The sequence below is a fragment of the Delphinus delphis genome, chromosome 18 (assembly GCF_949987515.2).
Source record: "Delphinus delphis chromosome 18, mDelDel1.2, whole genome shotgun sequence".
Lineage (NCBI taxonomy): Eukaryota > Metazoa > Chordata > Mammalia > Artiodactyla > Delphinidae > Delphinus > Delphinus delphis.
In genome coordinates, this window is record NC_082700.1 from 22,822,215 (window position 1) to 22,834,622 (window position 12,408).

The 12,408-nt window shown below is 41.9% G+C and overlaps 1 protein-coding gene across 4 annotated transcripts in view; it reads left to right on the forward strand.

Annotated features, from left to right (window-relative positions):
• The window catches only part of ENOX1 (ecto-NOX disulfide-thiol exchanger 1), a 610,579-nt gene that overhangs the window by 195,353 nt on the left and 402,818 nt on the right, over positions 1 to 12,408 (forward strand). For all 4 annotated transcript variants that reach the window (XM_059995963.1, XM_059995964.1, XM_059995965.1 and 1 more), the window contains exon 3: positions 6,212 to 6,369. The gene's annotated coding sequence lies outside the window, so the exon portion shown is untranslated. The remainder of the gene's footprint in view (positions 1 to 6,211; positions 6,370 to 12,408) is intronic.

A 12,408-nucleotide genomic window follows, 5' to 3' on the forward strand; every position in this document is an offset into this window, starting at 1 on the left:
GGAGATAAAAATATTTGTGACACTGAGCAGAAGAGAAATAATTTATGTTTTTGGGAAAAAGAATTATGTTGTTTAAAAGCCAGTATGTTTATTATCAGGAGACTCAACCCGCAATAATATATTGCCCTTCCCATACTCCTACCCGTTCTCACCCCTCAAAATAAGATGATGTTTTTATGTATTGAATTAAGGATTCAGTTACTGAAGTGTCTTTAGTAACGCAGAGGATGTGTTTCTAAGATGTTTTTCAGGAAAATTTAACAGGAAGATATTGTACAGGTGGTGTCACATGAAGGGATTATTTCCTGCCAACCTGCATTGTAGGCACCAGGCAGAGGTCCCCTACTCCTGCCTTTTCCCAGATGATTCTCAGCTCAGTGACTTGGGTGCTACTGGCTGTAAGCCTTATGCAGTACCCTAAGCTCAAGGTGGAATTTAGCCAGATAAGACTCAGGGATCAGGACCGTAGAGCTTCCCGTAAGATGCCTCTACCTGAGGCTCAGCTAGGGCATCCTCACATCTACCCAGGCCCAGCACATCCCCAAAGAGACTAAATTTTATTCCAGTAGACCCCGCATCATGTGGTAGAAAGAGCAGTAGGTTTCTTGAGTCTGTGGTCTGGGATTTTAGTGACCATATTTGCCCTAAATGGTAAGTGGTAACCTCCTTGGGCTTCGGTTTTCATAATTATAACATGAGGATTGTCATATCCGCCCTACAGAATTGTTGGTAGATCACGTGAAATAATGGGTCTGATGCGTTGAGGGGATCGAAAGCACTAGACACACATCAGGCCAGGGTTCCTCTATGGCCAGACCAGAGTTTTGGTAACTTTGCTGCCAAGGATGTCTTAACTTACTACCACTAATAATGGTTGAAAATAAGGGAAATTATAAGGAACTTTTTACTAATAAACTATGCAATTATAAATGAGTTATTTGGGATATATTGGTAACACCTATGTAAGGAAAGTTAGAAAGTGTTATTTATGAAAAATGAACCTCTTTGCACACTAAGTACAGACTATGTACGCTTGGCCCAATTAATCCAATACTTTGCATCTATTATCTTTGCCAGAGATTCCCCCAGCTTCGCAACAGAATTCTGACCGGCTCCACGGATTTCAGCAAGCTCACTAACACTCAACTATTTTCACTAAAATCTAGTTAAGATCCTGTTAACACTTTTCAGCGGGTCAGCAATGTTCTGTCTCTGATGGAAACATCCCACTTAACACCGAGCTATCCTTAGATAAGTGAAAGAATCCTATTTCAACTCTACAGGTCCTTGTCAGCTTGGTGTTCCCTTCAGAGCTCCTGGTAAACTGCTCCTTGACTTTTAAAAAAGAAAGTAGTTTCACATTCTAAATAGTGTATTTTAAAGGAGCCCAAACCTTTTTCTGCAATTTTATTCATAGCACACCATGTCGCCTGTAGTTTGGTATTTGTTCTAACAGGTTACAATAAAAGTGAAAGCCAGCTGTGTCATACTTTTCACACTTTGCTATTTGCCCTTCTTCAGTTGGAGGTATTTCCAGGGACTAAGGTTCACTGGTGAGTCCTGTGCCTTCTGCTCAGCGACCATGCAGGCAGAGAGGAGACCCCTTTATTTATTTTTTTCTTTTTTTAATTGAAGTATAGTTAATTTACAGTGTTGTATTAATTACTGCTATACAGCAAAGTGATTCAGTTTTATATATATATATATATACACACACACACATTCTTTATAATCTTTTCCATTATGGTTTATCATGGGGTACTGAATATGTTCTCTGTGCTCTACAGTAGGACCTTGTTGTTTACCTATCCTATATATAAAAGCTGACATCTGCTCACCCCAACCTCCCACTCCATCCCTTCCTCAGCCCCCTTTCCTTTGGCAACCACCAGTCTCTTCTCTGTGTCCATGATTCTGTTTCTGTTTCATAGATAGGTTCATTTGTGTCATATTTTACATTCCATGTATAAGTGATATATGGCATTTACCTTTCTCTGTCTGACTTACTTCAGTTAATATGATCATCTCTAGTTGCATCCATGTTGCTGCAAATGGCATTATTTTGTTCTTTTTTATGGCTGAGTAGTATTCCATTGTATATATGTACTACATCTTCTTTATCCATTCATCTGTCGATGGACATTTAGGTTGTTTCCACGTCTTGGCTATTGTGAATATTGCTGTTATGAACATGGTGCATGTATCTTTTTGAATTATAGTTTTGTCTGGATATATGCCCAGAAGTGGGATTGCTGGATCATATGGTAATTCTATTTTTAGTTTTCTGGGGAACCTCCATACTGTTTTCCACAGTGACTGCACCAACTTACGTTCCCACCAACAATGTAGGAGGGTTCCCTTTTTGAGGAGACCCCTTTATGAGCAGATGAAGTAGGCTTGAGAAAGGGCCAGACTTTCTGAACCACAGAATGTGTTTATACAAGTTCTGAAAATGGAATATTGGAGTTTGGGTAGTCGTCTTTCAATCTGCTTGAGCGTAGGAGCTACAACAAAGTATTATTTCATTCAGCAAATATTTACCTCTTACAATGTGCCAAGCACTATAGGTCCTCTGGAAAAAGCACTGATCAAAACAGACAAAACTCTACCTTCATGAAGCATATTTCCTCGTGGGGGGGGCAATATATTTTTAGGAGGAGAGTGCTATGCTAGTAATTTGGCTCTCAGGGAGAAAAGAGGCCTAATTTTTAGCATTTGCCAAGCATGGCTAATTTCAGGCTACCAGTGTGAATGGGAGTTGGGGAGAGAGGTGTATAACCAGCAATCTGGTTTTTTTGAGGAAGCTCCGTAGTGTTTTCCACAGGGGCTGCACCAATTTACATTCCCACTGACAATGCACAAGGGTTCCCTTTTCTCTATATCTCTTTAGGACTTGTTATTTGTTGTCTTTTTTGCAGTGCTGACTTTGACAGGTGTGAAGTGATACCTCACTGTGGTTTTGATTTGTGTTTCCCTGATGTTTAGTGATGTTCAGCATCTTCTCATGTGTTTGTTGGCCATCTGTAGGTCTTCTTTGGAAAAATGTGTATTCAGGTCCTCTGTCCATTTTTTGAACCAGTTGCTTGTTTTCCTCACGTTGAACTGTATGAGTTCTTTGCACATTTTGGATAGTAGCCCCTTGTTAGATGTATGATTTGCAAATATCTTCTCCCATTCAGTAGGCTACTTTTTCAGTTTGTTCACTGTGCCAAAACTTTTTGTGTGATGTAGTCCCCTTTGATTAATTTTGCTTTTGTTTCCTTGCCTGAGGAGATATATCCAAAACAATATTGTAGACCGATGTCAAAAAGCGTACTGCATATGTTTTCTTCTAGAAGTTTTATGGTTTCAGCTCTTCAAGTCTTTAATCCATTTTTAGTTTCTTTTTGTGCACAGAGAGAGAGAATTAGGAGGCATCCTTTGGGCCCAGCCGCACACTTCCCCTCTGGTCACCAGAGCTATAGGCTCTAGCGATATGCTTTTTTGTGGGCTCTGTGGGCCCTTCTGTTGTGGCGGGCTGGCTACTTTGGGTGTGGTGATATGTAGGGCAGACTTCTGGCTCGGGTGACTACCAGGCCCTGCCTCATGCGGTGACTGCCAGCCTGCTGGTGGATGGGGCCAGGTCCCAGCTTGGCTGGCTGTGTAGCCCTGAGTGTGCCTGGGGCTGGTGTCAGCCTACTGGTGGGCAGGTAAGTCCCTGGCACTAATAAGCTAGAGGGAGGACTCCAAAATGGTGCTCACCATCGTCAGTGTCCTTGTGGTTAAATGAGCTCCTAAAAGTGGCTGCTGCCAGTGTCTTTGTTCCCAGTGGACTCCCAGTTGCCTCTTGCCTCTCCAGGAGGCTCTCCAAGGTGAGCAAGTGGGTCCAAACCAGGCTCCTTTCAAATCACTGCCTCTGTGCTGGACTTGGAGTACGTGAGATTTGCGTGTGCCCTTAGGAGTGGAGTCTTTGTTTCCTGTAGCCCTCCACCTCTCTCAAATGCAAACCCTGCTGGCCTTCAAAGCGTGATGTTCTGGGGGCTTGTTTTCCTAGTGGAGGACCTCCAGGCTGGGGAGCCCACTGTGGGGCTCAGACCACTCGATCCTTGGGGAGAACCTCTGCAATTGTGGTTATCCTCCCATTTGTAGCTCACCTACCTGGTGGTGTGGGTTCTGACTATACCAATTCTCCATCCCTCTTACCTATCTCATTTCAGTTCCTTCTTTATATCTTTAGTTGTGGAAAATACTTTCTCCTAGTCTTCAGATCTTCTTCATAGATAGTTTCTCTGTAAATAGTTATGATATTGGTGTGTCCATGGAAGCAGATGAGTTCGGGGCTTCCTACTCTGCCATCTTGGACACTCAAACCAGAATCAGCTTCTCTGTTACTGCCTCTGTCCCTTACTAGGTGTTGGTTTCCCTTTGCCCATGCATGATTCGCTCCACGGAAGTAGGGACATGCTATAATGCTTCATACCATTATACTCCTGGTGCCTAGCACACAGTAGGCACTCAGTAAATATTTGTGGAGTGAATGTTGTTATACTTTTCTCCATAGTTTAGTTTCCATAACTGTGAGATCTAAATAATAATACAAACTTTACAGGTAGTTTTGAAGAATAAATACAAAATGATGTGTACAAAGTGCATTGCACATCCAATATACAGAAAACATGACTACATGGAAGCTGTAATTATTATTTTCCATATTCCGTGTCATGTAGAATCTTGATAAAGATTTTTGACATCCAGAAGGGAGGCTTCTTCATTGGGAAAAATAATGGTGACTAATTTTCATTAAGACTTTTTCACTAAGCACCATCTCTTGAGTAACTCAGAAATAGAGGACTTCCTCACCTAAAAGCCATAAAGTCCAAACTAACTGCATCACTGCAATTAGAAAGAATTTGTCCTACCCACAGTAATAAACTAGGACAGAAGCAAGAGAAACATGCTCTAGGAACTGACTTCCTACACGTAAATATTATTTACTATGATGATTGTTGTTTTAAAATGGTACCTACTCTGGGCTTTTGGAATAAAAATGAAAGGCCTACAGTGGTGTTAAAAGTAGATGAGCAGAGACCGAACTGTTTGAGAGACGTACACTCAGTTGTCACGGTAGCCAAAAACTTCCAAATAGAGCCTTTCCTCCTGCCCAGATGTTTAATGTCTATAGTAACATGCCCTAGATGGTGACAGAGCCAGATGTGAATGTATAATACCATTTTTTTTTTTTTTTTTTTTTGTCCTCGACAGTTTAGAAAACCTTTTTAACGCTCAGGAAGAATTTAGCTGGGAGTAAGCAAGTGAGAATTTGGTAGAACATCTGTGTTTCTGAAGTTTGTGTTTTTGAGCTGTGTATGAATTCTCAGTTGCCTTTTTAGATGAATGTATTCATTTCACACATTTTGAAGAGAAATTCATAAAACCAACTAATAAGAGTATATCTGGGAATCGAGGCTACAGAATTTAAAACTGTTGATATGAATCTTTTATTTTCTCATGTTATGGCTTAGGTACCAATTCAGGCTAATGACTGTTAAAGAAAAGAACACATTAATTTGCAAGTCACTCCTAAAGTTGACTGTTTTAAGAAAAGACCTTTGCCTTGATTAGAGCTTTTCAGTAAGTGAAATTGTATGTACATATTTTTAAGTGTATTTTATTTTCGCAAGATTTTTTATTCTTATTTTATACACGAATGCTAGTGTTAGCCAACATTTTCCTGTGAAAATACCTCTGATGAAGGTAAAAAGTATAACCTCATCTTACCACTGACTCTGTGACCTAATGAAAGAATGTTAACTGAGGGTCATAATACATGTTCAAAGAACAGTTAACTTTTCTTGAGAAAAAAATTTGAATGTTCACTTAATCTGCATGAAGACTAATGAACACGAAAGTCTAATACATAAAAGAAGTAAAGTATTTATTGCAGGTTTGTTTTATTTTTTTTCTGGTGACTGGAGGGTGGAGGAGAATGAGGGACAATAAGGATTTTGTAAGCAGATCAGAGTCAGATAATCAGGGAGAAAGAAAAGAGTAGGAGAAACCGATGGGAAAAAATGTAACTAACTCCTCCTACCTGGTATTGCTCCTAGACCTTTACCTCTTATGGGTCCTTGTTCCCCTTCTCTCTCAATAGCCACATAAAATCCTGCTCGCTCAGCCCCATTGACCCAGGTATGCTTCTCTCCCCTTTCTAAGATATGCTTTGTTCCCCCAGCTGTGCAACCAGCCCCAGGGAGGCAGTGTGTCTCTGAGTCACCTGAGCTCCGTGCTGCTGCCTGCCTGCTGTCCACCCACCTCTCTTCACCTCTGACGATCTTCCTAGTGTCTGCAGGCTCTCCTGGGACGACTATCTCAAAGGGAAGTGCCTCTCAGGTAAGTCTTTTTCACCTCCCCTGTGGATCTTTGCGGATTTCAGTCTGATGATCTCTTTAAGCAGAAGTTGTCCTTTTAGGGCAGTGCAGTTTAATAGAACTTCCTGAAGCCACAGAAATGTTCTGGATCTGTGCTATCCAGTATGGTAGCCAGTAGCCACTTGGGGCTACTTAGACTTAAATTAATTAAAATGAAATACAATTAAATATTTATCTCCTTAGCCACACTACCCACATTTGAGGTGCTCAATTGTCACGTGCTGCTGGTGGCAGCTGAATTAGATGGTGCAGCTCTAGGGGAATCCCAGGTCTGGTGGGAATGGGCCAATTCTGGTCAAGTTCAGATGGGTGGAGAGAAGCCCCAGGGAATCGTGGTCTCAGAGGAAGGCCACGGTGGATGCAAAGGTCCAGCAACTATCTGTTATCCAGGCTTCCTGGAGCAGGCTATCTTGAAGGGAGACTGGAGCAGGGCAATTCCATGGCCTCCACACGCCCCAGCTCCCAATAAACAGTGGTGTAGCCTCAAGTGTGGAATTTCGAGTTAGGCCTGCGTTTGTTGGAATGTCGGCTCCACCAGTAGTTAGCTATGGGACATAGGAAGTTACGTAAATTCACTCCAGCTTTGTTTCTTCATTGGTAAAATCAAGATGATAATACCTACTTGCCAGGACTGCGGTGTAAATTCAGTGAGGTGATAAACGGAAGGCAGCACAGTGCCTGGCATATCCTAACCACCTACTGTATCAGCCGGAAATTAGATGCTGTAGGTCCTGTGTGTCAGCCTCAGGCCCTGCTTCCTGCTTCTTAAACAAAATACTGATTAGCCTTTTGAACTGAAGTACTAAACAAACAAGAGAATAATTCAGGAATTGTTGCTACATTGCCTGTAATTTTCAAACACATTATTTTATACAAATATAAGTCTCCTCATATGAAGATGCTGTTTTGAAGAATAATGTGTGTGTGCGGGTGCACGCGTGTGTGTGTGTACAGACTAATCTTTATTCACACTGTTACACCAGGCAGGTACTGGTAACAGTGCATGTGGAAAGATGTCCTTGACCTCTGTTTGTGGACCCAAGTCAGCTGCTATTTTCATCACAGACATTCACACTTGCTCATGATTGAAATTGTCTAGTCCAAGGATCGTACTACATTCCTGCGGTCCGCATTCCAGGTTGCAAAGGGAGGAGAAATATTTTAAAGAGCAGATTGTGTGCACATCTTGGGAGTTTCCTCTGGCTTCTTTCCTTGCAATTCCACATACTTTCACCCACGCGAGAGCAAATGGGGTTGGTGTTGATGGGGCTCCGTAAGAGAGAATCAACTGGCTGACCTTGTAGAGATCCTGCTGGAACTTGAAGATATGAGAATCAGACTGTGGTCCAAATACGCAGATGGTTTCACCTGCCTGAACTTCTAGTTTCAGCGTGCTTCCAAACTCCATCTCTCAGCTTCTGTGCAAAACAGATCATATGTTTTGACAAGACGAGAAGGGGGAGGAGTTCAGATGACTAATATTTATGGACCATCCTCACTATGAATTGAGTTTTAAATAGTCAAGATCTTCCCCTGGAGGAAGGCTGACAAATTGTTTGAAAAGGGGTGCCTGTGTGTGCTGGAGTGGGGGAAAGCCACAGAAGTACAAATCCAAACGGGGCCTCAAGAGCGGGGCTTCCCCACCCTCCCTCTCTGATTCCTGCTAAGTAGGGAACATGTTCTGTAGCTCCTCCCAATTGGCTTCACCTTCCAGATAAGTGTTGAAGGTTTTGAAGGGCTGCTTTTTTTATTTTAGGGACTCTGTCCCCTCCCCTGAAATCTGGGCTGTCTTGTGATTATTTCAACTAGTAGAGTACATCTGCTAAAAGAAAAGAGGCATCTCTTTTTTTAAAAAAAAATTATTTTAAGGGTTTCATTTTAAGGGTTTCACTACAGACAGGGTAACCAAGAGAAAGAAATGGGGGAATTTGTAGCTGACTCGGAGATTTGGAGGGGCCCTCCTATAGCGGTCTCCCAGACTCTCTGCTCACCCCATCCCCAAACAGTTTTATTTCTGATCCAACAGTAGGTAAGGCTATGGAATTGTTTCTTTATTTTGGTCCTTTTCCTTGGAAGTATGTAGATCTGAAGGTGCATTCTGGGCAAAACAGTAGAATTCCTTTGCTGTCTGCGAAACTGTCAATCCACACAACCTGCCGGAAGGTAAACAGGTGAGGAAGTCCCTCCAGGAAGCAGTCGCTACCAGACCCTAGACTGCTGCTCTCCTCTAAAACAATTTTTAGCAAAAATTTTAAACCAAGTATACTAGCAGTTCTTGGAATTCGTTGGTATTTATTCTGTTAATATACGAAACACTAGCCAAATATTGTTGCTGAGTAATTATTATGAGAGGTACTAATATTTTTGAGAATTCAGTGATGTAGAACAGTGGTCTGCCAACTTTTTGGCACCAGGAACTGGTTTCATGGCAGACAGGTTTTCCACAGACCGGAGCGGGGTGGGGAATGGTTTCGGGATGATTCAAGCGCATTACATTTATAGTGCACTTTATTTCTATTATTATTACATTGTGGTATATAATGAAATAATTATACAGCTCACCATAATGCAGAATCAGTGGGAGCCCTGAGCTTGTTTTCCTGCAACTAGCTGGTCCCCTCTGGGGGTGATGGGAGACAGTGACGCCCGACGTGAGTTGCTTATGTCTAGTCTACTCCGTGATCTCGTGTTGGTTGCTGTCACTGCAGAAAACTCTGCTTCACAAAGACGGGATGTGGGAAATGGAAGCAGGCTTTTCAGTGCTTTTGTGGCAATCTCAGGATATTCCGCCTTGACTTTAATCCAGAAAGTATGGAGATTTGAAGTGTCTCACACATACTTTTAAGGCCACCGTCATTTGCGATCTCAAGCAGTTGATCCTCTTCTAGCACGGACAAAGTCGATTCACCTGGCTTATTCACAAATGGGTCACGGATCCATTCCCTCCCAGTTCGGGGATCTTTTGTGGTTGGGAAGTAATGCTCAGACTCGTTTGAAAGCTGCAGTAGGTGATAGAAAGAAGGCCCTGGCTCAGTCTCTTTCAGAATCTCTGCTACTGTTTGAAACATGTCAGAAATCCCAGTGTTTACTCGTCACTCCCAGAATTCCAGTTTGGCTTTAAATGCTGCACTTTATCTGCCGACTTGAACACAGTTTTTGTTCTCCCCTGAAGTGACAGATTGAGTTTGTTGAGCAGGTTGAATATGTCACACAAGTAAGCAAGTTTTGCGACCCCTTCTGTGTCACTGAAATGTGCTGCCAGTGGTGACTGTTTTTCTAAACGAAATCCCTGGAGTGGCTCTTGGAACTCAAAAACTCTGGCCAGTGATCTCCCTTTAGAAAGCCATCTCACTTCTGTGTATAAGAGAAGACGTGTGTGCTCTGCGTCCATCTCCTTACAGAGCCGCGCGAACAGACGTGAATTAAGGACATGCACTTTAATGCGCTGGATAATTTTAATCACATCCCGCGAAACGTCGTTAAGTTCAGGTGACGTGTTTTGGCTAGCCAGCACTTCTCTATGGACGACACAGCACGTAGACTCACATTCAGAAGCGACCTCTTTGACTGGAGTAGTGAAACCAGTCATGGCAGCCACTCCATCTGTGCATACGCTGACACAAAATGACCAATTCAGTCTTCCTGGTATGTAAGCATTCAAAGACTTGAATAGTTCTGCAGCTGTGGTGTTGGTTGGTAACAAAAGTGCACATAACATGTCCTCATGCACATCCTCCGGAAAAACGTATCGCACGAAACAAGCATTGTTGCCTTGTTGTGAACATTGGTAGACTCGTCAACCTGGATTGCGTACCACGGTGACTCATTAATCCTCTCTAACAGTTGTGCCTCAGCATCCTCTGCTGTTTCATCAGTTCGTGTAGTTATGGTATTAGCCACCTTTTGAACGGCAGCCTCTCCTAAAAGTTCACGACAAATGTCCTTGCAACAGGCAGCATCAACTCTTCACCAATAGTAAAGGGCTTCTTAGCTTTAGCAATGCGGTTAGCCACTAAGAATGATGCTCTCAGTGCAGACACATTTGATGAAGTGGTGGCCTTCAATAATTGCTTCTGTTCTTTGTGTTCACATTTAAAAAAAAAAAAAAAACTCCAGAGGCTTGTCTGTTAATGCAGGGTGCTTGGTCCCCATGTGGTGAAACAGTTTTGAAAGTTTCCAAACGGCTTCGCTGGATAGCTGGTCGCTGCATATTATACAAAGTGGGTTTGGAGAATGTGAATCACCTGTTGCAATGAACCCGTAAGTTAAGTAGGACTCTTGGCATTTTCTTTGAAATGCAGCTTTCTTTTTGTTGGCAGTCGTAGAGTCTTCTGCTGTCTCCTCGTTGGGTCTTTCCCCTTTTCCAAAGAAGCTCTCCAGCAATGTTTGTTTTTTACTAATTTTGGCTAGGGTTAGCCTGAGGGCTTACCAAAACTGTGACTGAGACAAGTGCGTGGTACGGAAAAGAGGCACTATGGAAGTGGTAAATAGAATAATGGACAGGCCACGTACAGACTAAAATAAGTGTTGGATTCTGACTTAAAGCCTGCTACCAGGTGCAGCTGTACAATTGAAATACATCAACTCACTTGCCACTGTAGCCTGCCACCAGCTGCAGCTTAATTGTCACTTCCCACTCACTGATAGGGTTTTGATATGAGTCTGCAAGCAGTTGATTTATTATGGTCTCTGTGCAGTCAAACCTCTCTGCTAATGATAATCTGTATTTGCAGCCGCTCCCCAGTGCTAGCATCACTGCCTCAGCTCCACCTCAGATCATCAGGCATCAGATTCTCGTAAGGAGAGTGCAGCCTAGATCCCTCGCATGTGCAGTTCATGTGCTCCTGTGAGAATCTGATACTGCCACTGATCTGACAGGCGGTGGAGCTCAGGTGGTAATGCAAGTGATGGGGGGCGGCCGTAAATACAGATGAAGCTTTGCTTGCTCGTCTGCCGCTCACCTCCCGCTGTGCAGCCTGGTTCCTAACAGGCCACAGACTGGTACCAGTCCATGACCCGGGGGTTGGGGACCCCCTGATGTAGAATATCAAGTAGAACTTTAAGAATTTCTGACATTGTTTTTGTGTGGGAGCCCGGCAAAGGAATAATGATTAGCAACTGCTACTTGAGATTGATTTTCAGAGTGCTGAAGCATTGTTGACTTTATCAGATCCAAATTTGACTTTCGGAGAGTTTGTGATAAAAAATAGCAGTTTTCGGACCTTTTCTCTGCAGAGAAGGATAGTAATCTGGCAAATACCAGTGCACCTTAAGTTGGCTTAATTGAGTCATGTAGGCTTTCTTTAGCAAAAGTCTAATTCCTTTCTTTTTAATCTTCTTTTCTCCCTCCCTCCCTCCCTTCCTTCCTTCCATAATATATTTCATTAAGATTGCATTTTCAGCATAGAAACATCTATACCAATAACTTTTACATAATGATGTAAAACTTTAAAAATCCAACCAATGGGGATATATGTATACATATAGCTGATTCACCTTGTTATACAGCAAAACTAACACAACACTGTAAAGTAATTATACTCCAATAAAGATGCTAAAAATAAATAAATGTTAAAAATATGTAAATAAAAATGCAACCAAACTATGAGAAATTAACTTAAATCACATACTAATAGATACACTTATGTTCTGTTATTTACAAGAGTAAATCAAGTAGTCTATCCCTTAAATGTTTTTTTCCCTAGGATTTTGTTTTTCATTTTATGTGTATTTGTTTTTATTAAAACAGCGATAGTATTTTTAATAACCTATGAATAAAACCACATGAATCTTCCCAGAAGTTACTTAGTCACACATTTTTACCTGTCTCAGACACTCAAGATGTTAAATTAATACAAATATACTAAGTTATGTTTATAAGTACTGAATGTTTCAGGAAACATTGATCAGCTGACATAGAGCCACAAAAGTCTTAAATCTAGAAGTCACGTACGTTTAAATAGATATCTAATCGCAAGACATTGTACTGGTACATTTCCTT